Source organism: Taeniopygia guttata, chromosome 3 (assembly GCF_048771995.1).
Source record: "Taeniopygia guttata chromosome 3, bTaeGut7.mat, whole genome shotgun sequence".
NCBI classification, from domain to species: domain Eukaryota; kingdom Metazoa; phylum Chordata; class Aves; order Passeriformes; family Estrildidae; genus Taeniopygia; species Taeniopygia guttata.
Genome location: NC_133027.1, coordinates 114,010,594 through 114,027,028, shown reverse-complemented (window position 1 = coordinate 114,027,028; position 16,435 = coordinate 114,010,594). Strand labels below are relative to the sequence as shown.

Sequence of the window (16,435 nt, the reverse complement as noted above, 5' to 3'; positions counted from 1 at the left end):
AAGGAAACACACTGACTGTTCCAAGAAAAAAAAGCTGCATTTCATGTTTTGAGCCAATCAACGATGAGCCACAGATATTGTATTACAGATGATTGCTTTAATCCTAAGGCATTTTAGGGTGTATTTGAAGTAACACAAGGGAAGCTTGTTTTGATATATTCACAATATAAAGCTGCTAGGAGATGGTTCCTAGATTCACACTGTGAGTTAAGTTCTCTCTCCCCCTTTGAAACCAAAAAAGGAAAATACTTGCAAGCAGACTTAAAGTCAAAATAAAACATCAATTTATCACACAGCTCTTTCCTGAGAGATCCCTTTTCCTTCTGTGTCTCACAAAACCAGAACTGCAGGCACACTCGCCTTCATCCTGTGCTACAAATCTTTCATTTAAAACTGCTAACTTCTCTGCACACATTTCTCTCGAGTTTTTAAACACCGTTTTCACCTTCGCTGCCTTCAGAAACTCCACAGAAGCACAACTTTACACAATGGCACCACCTTGTGTTTCAAACACCGATTTCCAATCCTTGTGCTGAGCTCAACTTCATGTCTTTCCCTCACAGTGGATGAAAAAAAACTTATTTCAATACAAACGTATCAAATATGGTAAGTAAAAATTTAATATATTATTTTATATTATAGAAATATATTATACAATATAACTATTTCTTTCAAACGAGACTCATCTAATTTTCTGCCAGTTTAAATTTCTGTCATTCATACCCAAAATTACCTACTATAAAACCTCTGTGAACATATTTTTAATTTAATCCCTGGTTGTTTTTCATATTAAAAAAATTCTTATATCCTGATGGATGAGCTATTTTGGGGCCAAAGTCAATTAAATTGTCTCTAAAGCGGGATTTACCTGCTTGGCTAAATGGAAATCACATATATGTATCTTAAACCATTATCCAAGAAATGCATAATTCGAAAATATAAATCTTGGAAAAATGTTTACTTAAAAGATTAAAGCAGACTTTATAGTATTAGTAAAACGTGTCATCCAGTGCCCAGCCTTTAATTGTTATGGGCAGGGTGGCAGCCTTGCCACTTAGAAGTGGCAAACCACCTTACTAATCTTACAACTCCACTTAAAGTTGTGAATAACTTTGCAAATCTTCATCTGTGTGAGCTACAACACAGGTAAGTCCTCACCAGGCTGACTTTTCATTTTTGGAAGTGGAAAGTGAGGTAATTTTGCATCAAAAAAAGGTTTGGTTGCTTCCAGTTTATAATGTTTATCCTTGAAACTCATTCACTACTATACCTAGGCTGAACCTTAAAGGAAAATAATCTGTGACCTTTTCTTGGGGAAAACAACTGTGCTGTTCACAACTGCTCAGTAAAAGAAATCAGTTTTAATAAATAATATCCACAAAAGTTCCATTTCTACTTAGGATGCTCCAGTGTCCCTTTTCTCAATGCTGATTTGGCAGTACCAAATCCTTTGAGCCCCCTCTTAAAGGCATTTTGTGCCATGTTCCTCAGGCTCCTCACTTCCAATAACAGCATTCTATTTTCCAAGGCCTATCCAATGTACACTGGATTCTGGGATTTAGAACAGCTAGCTTTTCACAATCTAAACTGTTAATGGTTCTCCTATCTCTCATATACTCCTCCTCACAAATCTAACCCTTGCCTCAGATGCAGTCCCTCTCCTTATTCTACTCTTCCACCTGCTATATTCTTCTTCATCTTAACGTAATTAATGTATAAAAACCAATCAACCACCACCACCAACGAAAAAAAAACCCCAGCTATATCTTTTATATTGCTGGCTATATTCAGGTCACATTTGCTCAATATAAATAAAGGCAGAATTTATAAAGACAAATTTTGTCAAAAATACCTATAAATTTTCTCAGATAGTTACAAGGGATTTCACTGCACAGTATTTGAGGCTGCTGATATAATGGTCCCACACCCCCCCCTTGAGTCACCAATATCATGGAAACACCAGTTTTCTAGAACCTTCTCATGCAGGCTTTTGCACACCTTCTGCCAAAATTTTTTAGCATTATACCTTCAAAGGAGCTCCAGGATTGTGAAGGGCCTGACAACAGACCTCTTTAAAAAAAGCCAAAGCTGCTGATCTTCTTCAGCTGTGCTGGTACAACTGCTTATAAGGCATGCAAAGGAAAGTGTTCAATTGAAAACCAGTTCTGTTCCATGAACCAGCACACCAAGAAACCCTACAAGCAGTTTGCCAGTGCAATTATGCTAATGATGCAAGGACACAGCCAGAGCTGTGTCAGCTGGCAGGGCTGCCAAAAAGATGACTCCTAAAACTGCATTTTCAGGAGAGATATAATGAGAACTCTGATATGGGCAAGGCTTTTTCAGCTGGAGTCAGCTGGGCACAACAGCTCCACCAGGAGAGGATATTCAGAATGTGCCTGGAACAGTCCTGCTGGTGGACAGTGTGACCCAGCAGTTCTATTTTCTACCAGCACTTTACCCTGAGACATCTGTGCTCATTCCTGCATCATTCCACTCTTCAGCCCCCTGCACTCCAACACCACAGCTGCTGAACAAACACAAGCCTGGCCCATTAAAAGTAACCCCAACCAGTCACAGTTTAAATTAATATGCCAGACTGTAATCTGGGATGATTCAACCTGGTTTTATAAGCAGCAGAGAGGCTTGGAGCAATGAGAAGCATCTCACAGTGACATGTTCCTCACAGACCAAGTCATGTTTGCAGGCTTTGCTCTTCTGTTCTCCATATGCTCAGGAGGGGAAACAACCTCCTCTGGGAGGCCAAATCAGCAGCAGCACCTCAGCATGCCCCAAATACCTTGCACTGAGTTATAGGCAGGTAAACAGCAGCTTTTTCTAGTCTTTTTTTCTCTCTGAAGAAAAGGCTGGGGACAGAAATGGTTACCAGTGGTCATGGTTATCAATGGTTATAGGTATCTGTTCAGCCATGGGAGGTAAAGGAGCAAATAAACTGAAACTCTGACAAACATCTTTGTCCTTCCTGAATAAAATGGGATTGTAGGGAATCTGAAAATTTAAATTCACTGCAGTGCTTGGTCACAGCCCTGAAAAATGAGGCATACTGTGTCAGATGAAAATCAAAAGGCAAATTTAGGCCACATGATAACTCCATCTCTGTGGATTGAAAGGCCATAAAGGTGACAAATCCTAAACCAAGCTGATGATGATGACCGAGACAATGATGAAGAAAAAGAAGAAGACTGGTATTTTGACAAGTAGGTATACTAAAAGCTGTTAAAGACTGGGCTTCTACAATGAAACCCAGAATCATAGCAGTCACTACACATCCCATCCCTGCCAGGATGAAGGTCTTTCACATTAGACTACCACTACCCAATTCCTAAAATAAATACAGAAAAAGTAAATTCCGAAAAACTGAATACATACTCTTCATCAAATTATCATAATCAGAGAGAACTGCCATTGACTGTATGCAAAATGCAATTGCATTTGCATGCACATCAGAGCCATGGCTCCTGTTCAACACAAATTTATTAGATCTGAAGAAGTTTAAAAGTTTTTGAGACTGCTTTGTTTGTGTCCTTTATAAGCAGAAAAATCCCAATTGCACAAACCCTGATTTCTGTGCAGGTAGAGAAATCCTGTGCATAAATTCCTTTAAAAATAGCCTTGTTTCTGGAGGGAGAACATGAACAGAGTCCTAGAACATGAACCAGACTTCTTGGTACAGCCAAGAATTGCAGTACTTAAAGCTTTAAATAGTTTATTCCTTGTCTACATTGCTTTTGAGTGTGAATGCTGAAAGACTGAGGGAAAGGCTAAAGGATACGATTGCTCTAGTTCAGTGTGCCAGTTCTTGAGCAGGGCAGATTATCACCACACAAATGCAATAGCTCAATATCATTTGTACCCCTACTTCTCTTTACCTTGGCAACAAAGGGGTTCTCACCCTGTTGCAGAATGGCTAAGCTGCTTGTGAAATTGGGATTTCAGAGTCCTGCACTGATGCAAGGTACAGCTCAGTGCCAATGGTGCACTTGCACCAATTTCAGTTTTCCTCCATTTGTCAGCTGCACCCTGTGGACATAAGCAACTCAATTGTCCCCAAAGCAGAGGCAGCACAAGAACCACAACAACCATCCCAAGGTAAATTGTCCCAAATTGTGCATCAGGAGGCACTTAATGCCCCTCTAAGGCCAGTTTAGAAGTAGCAGCATTTGGCACTCACTGGCTGATTAACACATACAATCCACCTTAAGGGGAGCCTGAAGTTGTTGCTGAGAGTTTGATTAATCCATTATGCTGATTGCTTAATGCAGATGGTCACACATGATCCTTCCTTTCCATGTATGTAGATTTACACAGCAAATATGAAAGAAATAGTAAAAATTCCTTTGCATTCAGAAAGGGGATTTAAGAAAATGTGTTCCTTCTTATAAAACAGATAAGTCTGTTAAACTGTTGTGTTGCCTTGCAGTAGCAATTTGTAGCTGTGCCACTTGATATCCTATAGAAGGCAAGCACTATTGCTGTGTTCCAACACCCACTTTCTCTCAGGGTGAACTGAGATTTCTCTTTGCCAAGCTATGACACAGATGGGGGTCCCATCAACATAAGGCCCTATCTAATTCAAAAGATCCAAAATAATAAAAAGTTTAAGATAGGAGAAACAAACAACAGCACTGAAGCATATTATGTGGAAAAATCTTCCAGGAACTCATGAAAGGAAAGAATAATTGACTTTATTTTCAGGTTTTATATGCTGATCAATCAATGCAGTATGACTCAGTATTAAGAGGAGGCTTTGCTGTTAGGCAGAGACAGAGATAAAACTAAGGGAAAGGGGACAGTTTTCTGTATAAGCTGTGGCAAAAATCTCTTTTTTCATGCTGGGAAAAAGTCCAGAATAAGAGAGGCTCTTGCTCTGCACTGCTACAGGCCATCAAGTTTTATTCAAGACATTTTTCTTTTCTTCATTTTTAGACTTCACTTTCTTCTCTTTGTAGCTCTCATCCCACCTGACAGAACAAGGCAGACGTTCCTGCTCTGCCTTACAGTCTTCTGCCATTTCAGTGCAGCTATTGATAGGATCAGTCAGGATCAGTGTTGGTGAAGAAAATCCACCTATGTCTGCTGTGCCAGGAGTCAATTTCTGCTCATTCTTGTGCAGGTGGGCCAGTGGCCCAAAAGTGAGACACGTGCATTCACTGAAAATGCAAGATTTGGAAAGCTAAATGGTGAAGGTCTCACAAGCCACAGACAAAGTCCAATTTTTCAAAACATATTTAAAATATCTGCTCCAAGGAACAGAGGTATCAGTGTCTTCAGGAAGGGGGAGAACTTTTAAAAATGTTAAGAGAAAAAGTCCTCAGCAATTTTTCCTAGCTTCATCCTTCAACAGACTGGCATCATCTTTTTACTTCTCCCAAAAATCACGAGCTGTAGACAAAACATACTTCAGTTATAAAATTAAGGTCAGAAGCAACTGAAAGTAAGTGCCTACAAAATTAATCAGGCAACCTTTCTGATCTCACCTACAGCAAATCATTCAGCCTACTGAACGATTTCATTGTCAGTGACGTATTTGGAAATGTAATTTGTTCTTTTTATGTCACTAAATGATTCTCAAATTTATGTGGGTTTGGATATAAATGTTATGCTGTACACAATGAATGAGCAAAGTATACTGGTAGCAGGTAAAATCTTTCCTAAAACAATATTTATATTGTAGGGACTACATCAGTCTTTATCAAAAGTGGAAATTTTTTACTCTATAAAATTGTGGTTAGTCTCTATCTTTAAGTTTTGGTATTTTCTCAGAAACAGAACGCTAACAAAAATGAAAACAGCAATTAATAATCCTTATTCAAGCCCATTTCTTATATTCAACAGTACTGATATTAATATCTAAATAATATTTAAATGAGTTACCTGAGCTAGAAGAGGATCTGGATTCTGATTTAACTTCGTATAAAGCTATTCTGTGTTCCACAGAGAGAAAATGCTCATAATAAAATTATTGCCTCAAACCTTCCTTCCCTCCCTTCCAAAACCAAACCTGGTATTTACATTTCCTCCTCCTTCTGCAATTTGAGGCATGTTAACCATGCTTGTGTTCACAGGGACAAATAAAGATGACAACCAAGGAAGCAATTACAATAAAGGTCTGATCTGCTGCCACTAAAACATATACTTCAGCTTCTAAACAATATGCCACTCAAATGGAATAAACCCTACCTGACACTAAAATTACCAATGTTTGTCATGTCTGAGCACATTTTTGGACTAAAATAAGTGAGTATTCCCTTTATCAAGTCTCCTAAAAGAAAAAGAACATTTAGCGGCTTAAAAAGCAAGTCCATGTGTTTCTGCCCCTTATTCTTAAAGAGAGAGTTCTGGGCACTTGTAAACTGTGAATTTTTAAATTTTTTTTTTTAATGGCATCTTGATTCTTGGTGGATTTCACTGGCAGTTGTGCTTGCAGCTTTGAAGTCTCCTCCAGGTCTGTCATTTGGAAAGGCTGTTGATGGGTGCCTGGGGTGCTTTGTCCTCCGGGAGGCTATTTTCCTTTAATTCATCTCTGATTAGACGCAATTTATGCATTTTCATCTGTTTTATGTAAAGATCAAAGGGATCATGGTTCCCAATGTCGACCCTATTATAGACAAAAGGGGAAGGCTGCACATTTTTGCTTGGTTGTAGTTTAAGCCTCAAAGCACCCGTTCATACTACGGGTTCTTGATATATCTCTCATAAACCCACGTTTTATATGGAGAGCCATTTTCTTGCCTGTAAACACCTGCATGCTTTTATATTTATAGAAAACAAAATCGTGGGCTGAAATTCCCATTCTCAAATCTGCTACAGTAATTTTTGCCCAATGAGAACAAAGAGATAAAAGTTTAAACTCAATATTGCCATAACAATACTCCTCTTAACAGTCCCATTAATAAATCTATGTCACTTCATCTTATCATAAACTGAGATAGCTGGCCCTGCATCAGAAAGTCTGTGGAAAGATTTCTCAATATATTTTTTCTGTCTCCAAGTTACAACAAAGACTGATTTCTATGCAATTTAAATAGAAATTATTCCCGACACAAAGATAACTTTAAAATTTATTCCAATATAATCAATACCCAGTAAGCCTTGATATTAATGACATTGATATTAACACTGTTGTCACCAAAACAAGAGTAAAAATATAGATGTCACCAAAACTTATCTGAAGTGAAAAGACCTGCATAAAGAAGTTTTATTTTATTACCATTTTTTAAGCAAACTCAGTACATATGCCAGCAAACATGTTGAGATGGGAAACTTCCAGGATGTCACCCCAAGTCACTAAACACACACTGCAAATGCAAATGTCATTCTCACTTCCAGTCAAACTGACTCCCTCTGCATAAGGCTCAAATCTTCCTTTGTCTCACTAATCATGCATAGAAAGAGGGAGAAAAGACTTTGAAGGCAGATAGAAAGTGGGGAAAGTCCCCCAAAAATCCACTTTGTTGGAAGAGACACAGCACTATGTTTGGGAAGGCTTCTCACACGGCAGCATTGGGAGAATAAAGATTGCCTTGGTGGCTGCTCATGATATTAAAGAATTAAAGAATTAGGATTGTACTTCATCAACAATGTCCAGAAAAGGATGTTCCAAATGAGGGACTCATAATAAATGGTGGCTCCTACCATTTCTAAACTTACCAAGTTTAGAAACTTTGTTAAAATAATCATGGTCATTCTCTCACCAGAGTGACAGAGGGGCTGCATAAAGCAAGTGAGGTACAAAAAAAGAGCATTGAAAAAAAGATGCCCAAGAGCTGTACAGCTTATTTGCTATCAAGATAATCCTAAACAGACAAGAGTATTTAGAATTTATATGTAGAAAAATAGAAAGAAAAAGTCTATCATATTGTAAGGGACTTTGCAATTTTCTGCTCCAGGCCCAGGTTTATGCTCAAGCTGAGTTACCACATGCCACTTGAAAAAAGAAAATAAAAGAAAACAAACCAACAACAACAACAACAAAACCCCACAAAAACAACCCACCATCACTTCAGGGAAATGATGAAACTTATGAAACTTGTGACATTTGCTATGGATTAAAAGGAAATAATTAATAAATGTGTTACACTGTTCCTACGTACTTGTGTTCTTGCACAGCAGCCACCGCTGGGATTTTGCTGGTAGTTCCCAATCTCCCAGAGCCATGCATGTGGTAACTTATGGTCAGTGCAAACACAGAGGAGACATCCCAGTGCTCATCACAATGTAATTGTTATTTTTTCTTCTTTGCAACACAGAATTACCCTTAAAAACACTTTAAAGCCTTGAAAGCCACAGTCACAAAACAAGACAGGCTGATTTCTCAGCTTGCATCATTAACACCACCACAATAAACTCCGGTCTTTGATAGTTTCTAATACATCAAAGCCAAAGAACAGGCAGAAGAGGTACTAACACACATCCTGCCCTGCCAAAACACAGAAAACTCCAACTTACAGGAAAATTCACACAATAATTATGGTAAGGACTCTCAGGCTGTCAATCTTATCCATAGGAAAAAAACAATAACTGAGCTCTCGGAAAATATGTCTGAATTCAAGACAAATTCTAAGCAAAAAGAGCTATAGGAAAGAAACACCACTGATAAAGAAAACACAGTTAGCAGAGTTCCTGAAATTTCAGCAGGCAAGGAAACTTATGAGGTATTTATGAATGAACATTCCAAAAGAAATGGAAAGACTACGAAAAGAAAAAGTTAGGTGCTGCTTTTAAAAGACAAATATTACCTTGAGAAAAGAGGTAAACATCCAAATTAATTTCTAGGGAGCAAGAACGCTGTTCCTTTTTCAGGTCTGACTTGCCCCTTGCCCAGGGATCCCTCAAACTGCATTCAGAGGCATGTAATCAAGTTTATATGGTAAAGGAATGGGGAAAAAACTGCCCAAGGGCTAAAGGAAGGTCCTGTCTGGGGGAAGGCAGTGGGAGACCAGGAGAAGAACCCTTACTTCTCCTCTCAGAAAGTTGTTAAAAGGCCTTGTTTGATTTTTAGTAGAATTCAGGGTATTTTACTGCTTAACAGAATTCAAGAAGAAAAAATTACTTTGGGATCTATTCAAATCTGAAAGGATAAAACTGAAATTCTACATGTAACAAACTGACACGGGAAAAAAAAAAGGAACCAGAAATTAAGTGCCTGTTGCTTGTTTTCCTTTTTTTAAAATCTATTTATGGTCCTTTGAAACCATGAAAGACATTTCCATGGATTTTCCTCTGAGACCTCAGACCAAGACATTTGGAAAAAAAAAAAAAAGGAAACGAGTGGCCTGACTGGTAATGGTTTATTCTTTATTAAAAACAAAAATTTGTCTGCTAAAAGTAGTTAGCCTAGTTCTCTTCTTGTGGAATTCAAGAATTCACTCCAAACAACTTGTGGAAAAAAAGGCTCAGTTTGAATAATATTTCCAGCTCAAAACACTGATGCATTCAAAGTGTTAGTTCTGATTAGAAGGCCAAAATGGAATAGAGAGGCAAGAACTAAATTGTTTCTATATATCACAACTGGTAAACAAAATACGCTGCCCACAAGTGAATAAGGCATTCATCAGATTACTGAAAAAGTAAAATTTACAGATTTTTACTACCCATGCATTAATTTCAGACAAAAAAAAAAAAAAAAGAGAAGAATTACATTGTGACTATTGTGACTACAGTGAAGTTTTCAAAGCCTATTTTAAAATACAGTAAGAAAACAAATTCCTTTAAAAGTAAACTGAAGAACACAACATGATAAAAAACTGTATATTTTACTCTAATGAACACTATTTTCAAATTTCCTATTTTTCTAGTTTGGGCAAATAAAGACAACAATGGGATTACAATGATATACTTTCAGTTTTGCAGTCAGGTGTCTAATAAATCACTCTAAAACCCCTTTAGCAATTAAAATTAAAAAGCTTGTTCTAGATAGTGCTATGAAATATTATGCAGCAGGCTTTTAGAAATAAAATCCAGTTTAAAAAAAAAAACAACCTTTTGTTCTCAAGCGTTTACATCTCAGATTAATTTTTAAAGTTTTCTATAAATCTTCAACATTGTTCAGATATATAACCTAAACATGAAATGTGGCAAAAGTCGACAAGTTAATTTATTGCACCCTGTAATCAACAATCTACGCTGATCTTCAGAAAAGATAAACCAAAAAACAGTTGCTCATTTTGTAAAGGAGATAAAAGCAAATGGGAAACTCTGAAAGTGTTCCAGAAATGCAAATGCATACATCATTTGTGCTAAAGGCAACACCAGCATTCTCCCTCAAACCAAGCCATATATCAACATGTAAGAACAAGGAGGCATTCTTCTGTCAGCAGAAAACAAAGGAAACATCGCCCATGATGAATAAGTGAGTTTGGAAAACAAAATGGCAACAAGAATAATGCACGACTTAAAAATTTATTTTCAATGCTCTTGTATGCCACAACACATACAGGTTGTAACCCAAAGGACAGATAAAACAGTGAAGGGTGCTGCAGCTTCTCTGATTTTCTATGCATTGGTGATGTCCCAAACCTCCATGTTAGGTTCCTCACTTTTCCCTCGAGTTTCCCAAATTCCTTCTACGTTACATTCAGCTCCTTCACTTCTTTGTAGCCCTTCAGCTCCTTTTTCCTTCCTCTCCTCTGCTGCTACATGCAGCTCTGGTGCCAGCCAAGCACAAAGCAGCAACCACAGCTGCTCTGGAGCCTTCTCAGCCATCAGGACCTGCGTAGTTAATGACTTATAGCAAAGGCCAAATTGCAAAAAAACCTTGAGCTCAGGTCACAGTCTTTTCTTGAGAGCCTGGGGAAGGGAACACCAGTTTGTATTGCCTTGAATTTTCAAAAATCACATTCATATTTGAAGCTTTTAAGATCCCTACCTTATCCACCAAATGCATCAAGTCAGCAGACATGCCCCAGAAATGAATGTGGGATGGAAGGTAGTGAATGTGTGAACTGGAAGGGAGACCCTGTGAACTATACCCTCAAAAAAAAAAATACTGTGTCCTTACTCAGCAGATTTTACTTCTATTAGTCAGGTGATGATAAAAAAACCAAAAAGGGAAATAACAGTGTTCTGGATATAGATGCATCTGTTATCTATCTGCAAATCAGGGCTGCTATTTTGAGCTAAGTGTCTCGTCCATCATTTGAAGAAAGGAAAACTCTCCAGATACATTTCTTGTTAAATACCTAAGTTTGCAAAGCCAAATTAATTCTAGTATATATCTATATGTATGTGTGTATATATATATATATGTATGTAATATTTTAGCACTTCATATTTACAGATTTAAACCATAATCTCAATAGAGACAAAGACACAGCTTTCATGACCAACAGAATTAGTATTTGCTCACCCCAGAAGAGTAAATTTTTACAAAACCTGGCTTGAAATCTATTTTTGGCACATTCCAAACCTGTTTAGCTTTAACACTTACTTGCAAAAGTGTGTAACTTTTGAAAATTATCCATTAAATGATACAACACAGTCATTAAAAACACCCACTCTTCAAAGCTCTGAAAGATTTATTACAGGATAGTCATGTAGGGTGAGCAACATTCTGCTTGCTCCCTGCTCCTCCCAAAGTATGTTATCCCATTTCAGCTGCCCCTCCTGGAATAAGTATGTAAATCCATAGTCACATTTCACTTCTGAAAACTAGAGCACTTATAAATTGGCATTAGAACCCTGAATTTAGACACTTTGTGATTATGACAAAATTCCACTGTTCATGAGGCACGCTACTGGGCAATAAATGCCATTCCTTGATTCATTTTCGAACAATACATCTTAATAATAAAAAGGAATGTTATCCAGGCTCTGAGGAAAGATGCATGGATGAGTGATAAGAGAAAATATCTTCAGATAAAAAGAATGAAGGGTAACTAACTCATTGTCCCCAGAAAGAAAAGGTGAAAATAGCAATGCATCTCTACCTGATGAAAGCCATATGTATTTCAGGATTTTTTTTCTGCACCTTTTCTAAAACACAGGCAAAAAATAGAACAAAATTTGATTATTAACCCAAAGCAGCTGTAATAGGTGTCACAAAACCTACTTTTTGGTATGCATGGATATGCCTTTCCCCAGAGGGATAAAGCTCCTTATACCCCATTTCTGCCATATCCAACCACAAACCTGGGCAGATCCACTTATTTCATCACTTATACTTTACAGCAAAAGTGTGCCCTGGAGCAACAGTCCTAAAAGGCAAACAATAACTCATTTCATAGCTCTTGCTTAAGTGCAGAAAGTGAATTCTTTCTGTGTATTTCTCAGAGTCAGAAAGAAGTGGCACAAGTGAAAATGTTTGTCAAGTAAAACCTGGGAGAGGTCCAAGAAAAACTTGAAGGTGTCACCAGGAATTGGAGGCAAAAGCCTCTCAATTTTTTCTGCACAGAGAACAGGACAACAGTCGTCATGCTGAGAAAGCTGCCTCAGTTCTTGCTGAGCTCATTCCTGCTCTCACATTCCCAGGCACCAACTGCAGTTAAAGAAAAAAAAAAATAACACACAGCTTTTTGCTTTTTTTTTTCATACTGATTCATCAAGATAGTTGTATCTTTTTGCAGCATGATGAGTGCCTAATTACAATGATTCAAATCTCTTGTCAGCTTCAGGCTAGACTACAGATAGCAATGGGTTTTAGCCAGAGCAGATAGGGAAAATGAACTTGACACAGCACGCAATGGTTTGTTAAGCACAATATAATATTAAAAACATCACTCCCCTTTTTAATCTAGCCAGGAGGAGAAAGAAAAATCACATGATTTTGAGTTCAAAGTTACCAAATCCCTTCTTCAGCACGGGAACATGCTTGTCTGATTACATTTTCAGGTTGAATGCATTTGTCACTCTATCACCTTTCTCCACATATAGTCCTGTTTTGAGCCCTGTTGGCTTCAGACAGCTCTTTCTCCTCCTAATATCACTGTAATTCCTCAGAAGTTCCTTCAGTCTACTCCCATTTTCCTCCTTGGGAAATGGTTCTATGCAGGCTGGGCCCTCTAGTGCATGGTGGTGTGGATGCACCACATTCTCAGGGCTCTTGGCTTTGTTTTCCTCCATCAGGCAACTTCTGTCAGAGCATCTACTCCGCTCAGGTGCCTTTTTCAAAGGGACCTATTTCTGCTTTCAGACCTTCAAAAGAAGGAGGAGCTGTCTGAGTGACACCACCCTGGCTGTCCTGTGGCTTATTGCCAAGACTCCAACTCCAGCACTGGCAATTTCTGCTAAACCCCTGCAAAAAGAGCATCAAAAGCCCAGCAGGAAACCTGGGAGATGAGGACAGAGAAGCAGCTTCCTCACTAGGGACAGAAGTTGGGGAATTGAATGTACTCAATACCCCAATCCATGTCCTTTCTCAGGCTGGTGACCTGCACCACCTTTGAGGTCAGAGGGCTCTCTCTCCCTGCTGTACTTTCAGCTTTGGCTTAAGACTGAGATAAACCCCTGAGGCTGTGATTCCCTCAGCCACTCTGCTGCATGTCCTATCCAAACCCTTCAGCACTTAGAAAACCATCTTGATGCTCCTCTACCACGTTTTTGATTCCTCAGGTTCTGTTTCACAACCATTAACTTAATTATCCATATAATCTCAAACCATTTGCTTGTCTTTCACTTTTCGTTTCTTGGGATAAAAAGGACCTTGCTAACAGGCAAAACTGGAGATGATTAAAATGCTTTAAATAAAACCCCTGCAATTATACTTAGAAAACCCAGATATTTTTACATCACTTAAAAAAATTTAGGTTTTTAAAGTAATGAGTGAAATGTCTTTAAAATAGGCAGTATTATGTACATAACCAAAATTTACACTGACAAAACCTGCAACAGTCCAGGGGGAAAACATAACAAAACCTGGCAATGGTACAATTAGTGTGAATGGCATCAGAATAATCTGCATTAATTCTCAACACAGCATACCACTTCACTATGTCTGTATGACCTCTAAACTGATAAACGCCCATTTTAAATAAAATTTTAAACATATCGTCAAGGATCAACAAATATACATATGAATGTCCTTTGTATGAATGACTACTCTGTACATCCTCATGAAGATTTTCAGCCACAATCATTAATAAAGAAAAAGGAATTCCAATTGAATAGAAACTCTCAGTATAGCCCAAGCTGCACATTTTGTTACAACTTCCCAGGTTACTGACAATTAAATGCACCTCTTGACTGCATCACACCCAGGCTATGTTGTTGAAAGAAAGATGTATTTTATTTTGTTTTTAAAGTATCTTTTAAAACAGTTTCTGCCAGCAAAGGCTTCCTAGTTTTGGAGGAGAAAAAGTCATTCTAGGAATTTTGTAAATGTCACAGAATATGAGGGAATAGCATACAAGTGACCAAATTTGCTAATAGGCTTGGAGTTACCTGATGAAATCACTGAAAAGTGGAAGCATTTTGAAACTTGCTTTTCTTTCAACTCAACATTAATTTAAAGTCTTCTTTTAAAACCTTCAAAAAGTGTTCATGCCCTTTCAAGCTGTGTATATGATTTTTATCCAACAAGTGTGACAAAATATGAAGAAGTTTATGAAAACTAAGACTGGGCTTAGGTTTAACTGCTGCAGATCCATCTAACATAAGGATCATAGCCTGTCCTCATGGATTTTTAAATAAAACAGAGTTAAATTTATACCCCTGACATTTAGCATAATTGAATAACAACTATTTATGGTTTCCCTGTCAATTCTGGTAGTAAAACTCTGGATGTGGTCACAGAAATTATAAATCTGCATTGTTATCTGGGAAACAAAATGATTATAATTTTCTGCTATTACAAGCAATTGTCTTTAATTACCTCAATATATATTCGTTAATTGCCTGATAAGACAGAATGTCAGCATGAATAGCATTGGCTTGGCAGCCCCAAATTATGAACAGCCATTGAAATGGTGCACGTTCTCGCTACTCCTTTCCTTGAAAATATGAGATCTCACAGAAGCTTGCCTACCTTGAGATGTAATAAACTTAAAAACTGAAATAATGAGGAATCTAACAGCACCAAAAATTTCACGTGGTGTGTTCAGATCTTTTAATTATTAATCAGTTCACAGTTTGACCCCATCTTTCTACCAGCCCATTCCTCATGTGGCTCCAACTTGCACCATTTACAAAGTGGCAATGTAATGGAAACAGTGGTACTGAGCACACAACCTAGAACGTGACAATTACTCTGGAGACAGACATACAAGGATGCCTTTACAGCATCAGCCAATCACTGGCAAATAACCTGCTTTCCTGAGGTTTCAAAAAAAAAAAAATTAGAAGAATGAGAAAATTTTTAAAAATATCACAGCAGTTGCCCATTACCATTATTTCTGTGACTATATTATAGATCAGCTTTTGCAATCCTATAATCCCATGTATTCCAAAGAATCTTTTATAATTAGAAAATTTTGTACTACAATATCCTGCACAAAGATCATATTTATGACTTTTTTTTTAATTTTAAACACTTCTATTTTGGGTTTGCATGGCAAGGTTTTGGTAGCACGAGCTTTCAGGGAAGGAAGCTGAGGAAGCTGCTGGAAGCTTTCCCTATATCCAGTAGAATCAATGCCAGGCAGGTCCAGGAGGGACTTTCTGCTGGACAAGGCTGAGCCAATGAATGATGGGCTCCTTAGTTATTGCCTCAGGAATAACACAGTTATTTCCTCATTATCCTACTCCGAGTTGATTGATAATAAATTAAACTGATTTCCCTGAGTCGAGTCTGTTTTGGCCATGACAGTAACTGGCTCTCCCTGTCCTTACCTTGACCTTTTTGTTGTATTTTCTCTCTCTTTCCCCTCTGTCCCACTGAGCAGGCGAATGAGATGGGCTTTGGTGAGCACCTGATGTCCAGCCAGGGTCACCCCACCACAGCTTCATCTGTGATCTCTCACCTACAATAAACACTGGTTAAAAATGCATTCATTCAGGGCAGTGTGGAGATACCTTCTCTCCAAGGAGAGCTCGGACTCACCATTCTAGCTAGCTGCAGCATTTGACTCCTTCCTTTTTCATAGATGTAAAATATACAATTTAATTAACTTACCCAGGAAAACAAAACCACTAAATGGCTGCAGCTGGGGGAAGTCATTTCTGTATTTTACTCAAGCCTTTATTTTACATAAGTCTTTTTAGGACTGATATAATTTTAAGGTCTGTCTCACTTCTATCTGTGGATTTCTTTTCCCAAAATCTTTGTCTGAGTTGGGTTTGCTCAAATTAAAGTCACAGCTGCTGCTACAATTCTGTGTGATGCTTCCTTTTCATCCACATTCATGTTAAGGGAAGCAGAAATATTTTCACAATTTTCATTATTCCTCTACTTTTAAACAGGAGGCCAACAGCATAATCTTCACACTAACCCATGAAACAGATAATTATATATATGTTAGAAAAGATGCAGAATTTTCATTCT

The 16,435-nt window shown here is 37.9% G+C and overlaps 1 protein-coding gene across 10 annotated transcripts in view; it reads right to left on the bottom strand.

The window, feature by feature from the left end:
• Positions 1–16,435, bottom strand: part of WDPCP (WD repeat containing planar cell polarity effector) — a 144,827-nt gene that overhangs the window by 119,753 nt on the left and 8,639 nt on the right. For 8 of the 10 annotated variants that reach the window (XM_072927664.1, XM_072927656.1, XM_072927659.1 and 5 more), the window contains one exon: positions 15,784–15,914. The exons of the other annotated variants lie outside the window; for them this stretch is intronic. The gene's annotated coding sequence lies outside the window, so the exon portion shown is untranslated. The remainder of the gene's footprint in view (positions 1–15,783; positions 15,915–16,435) is intronic. 10 annotated transcript variants of the gene reach the window in all.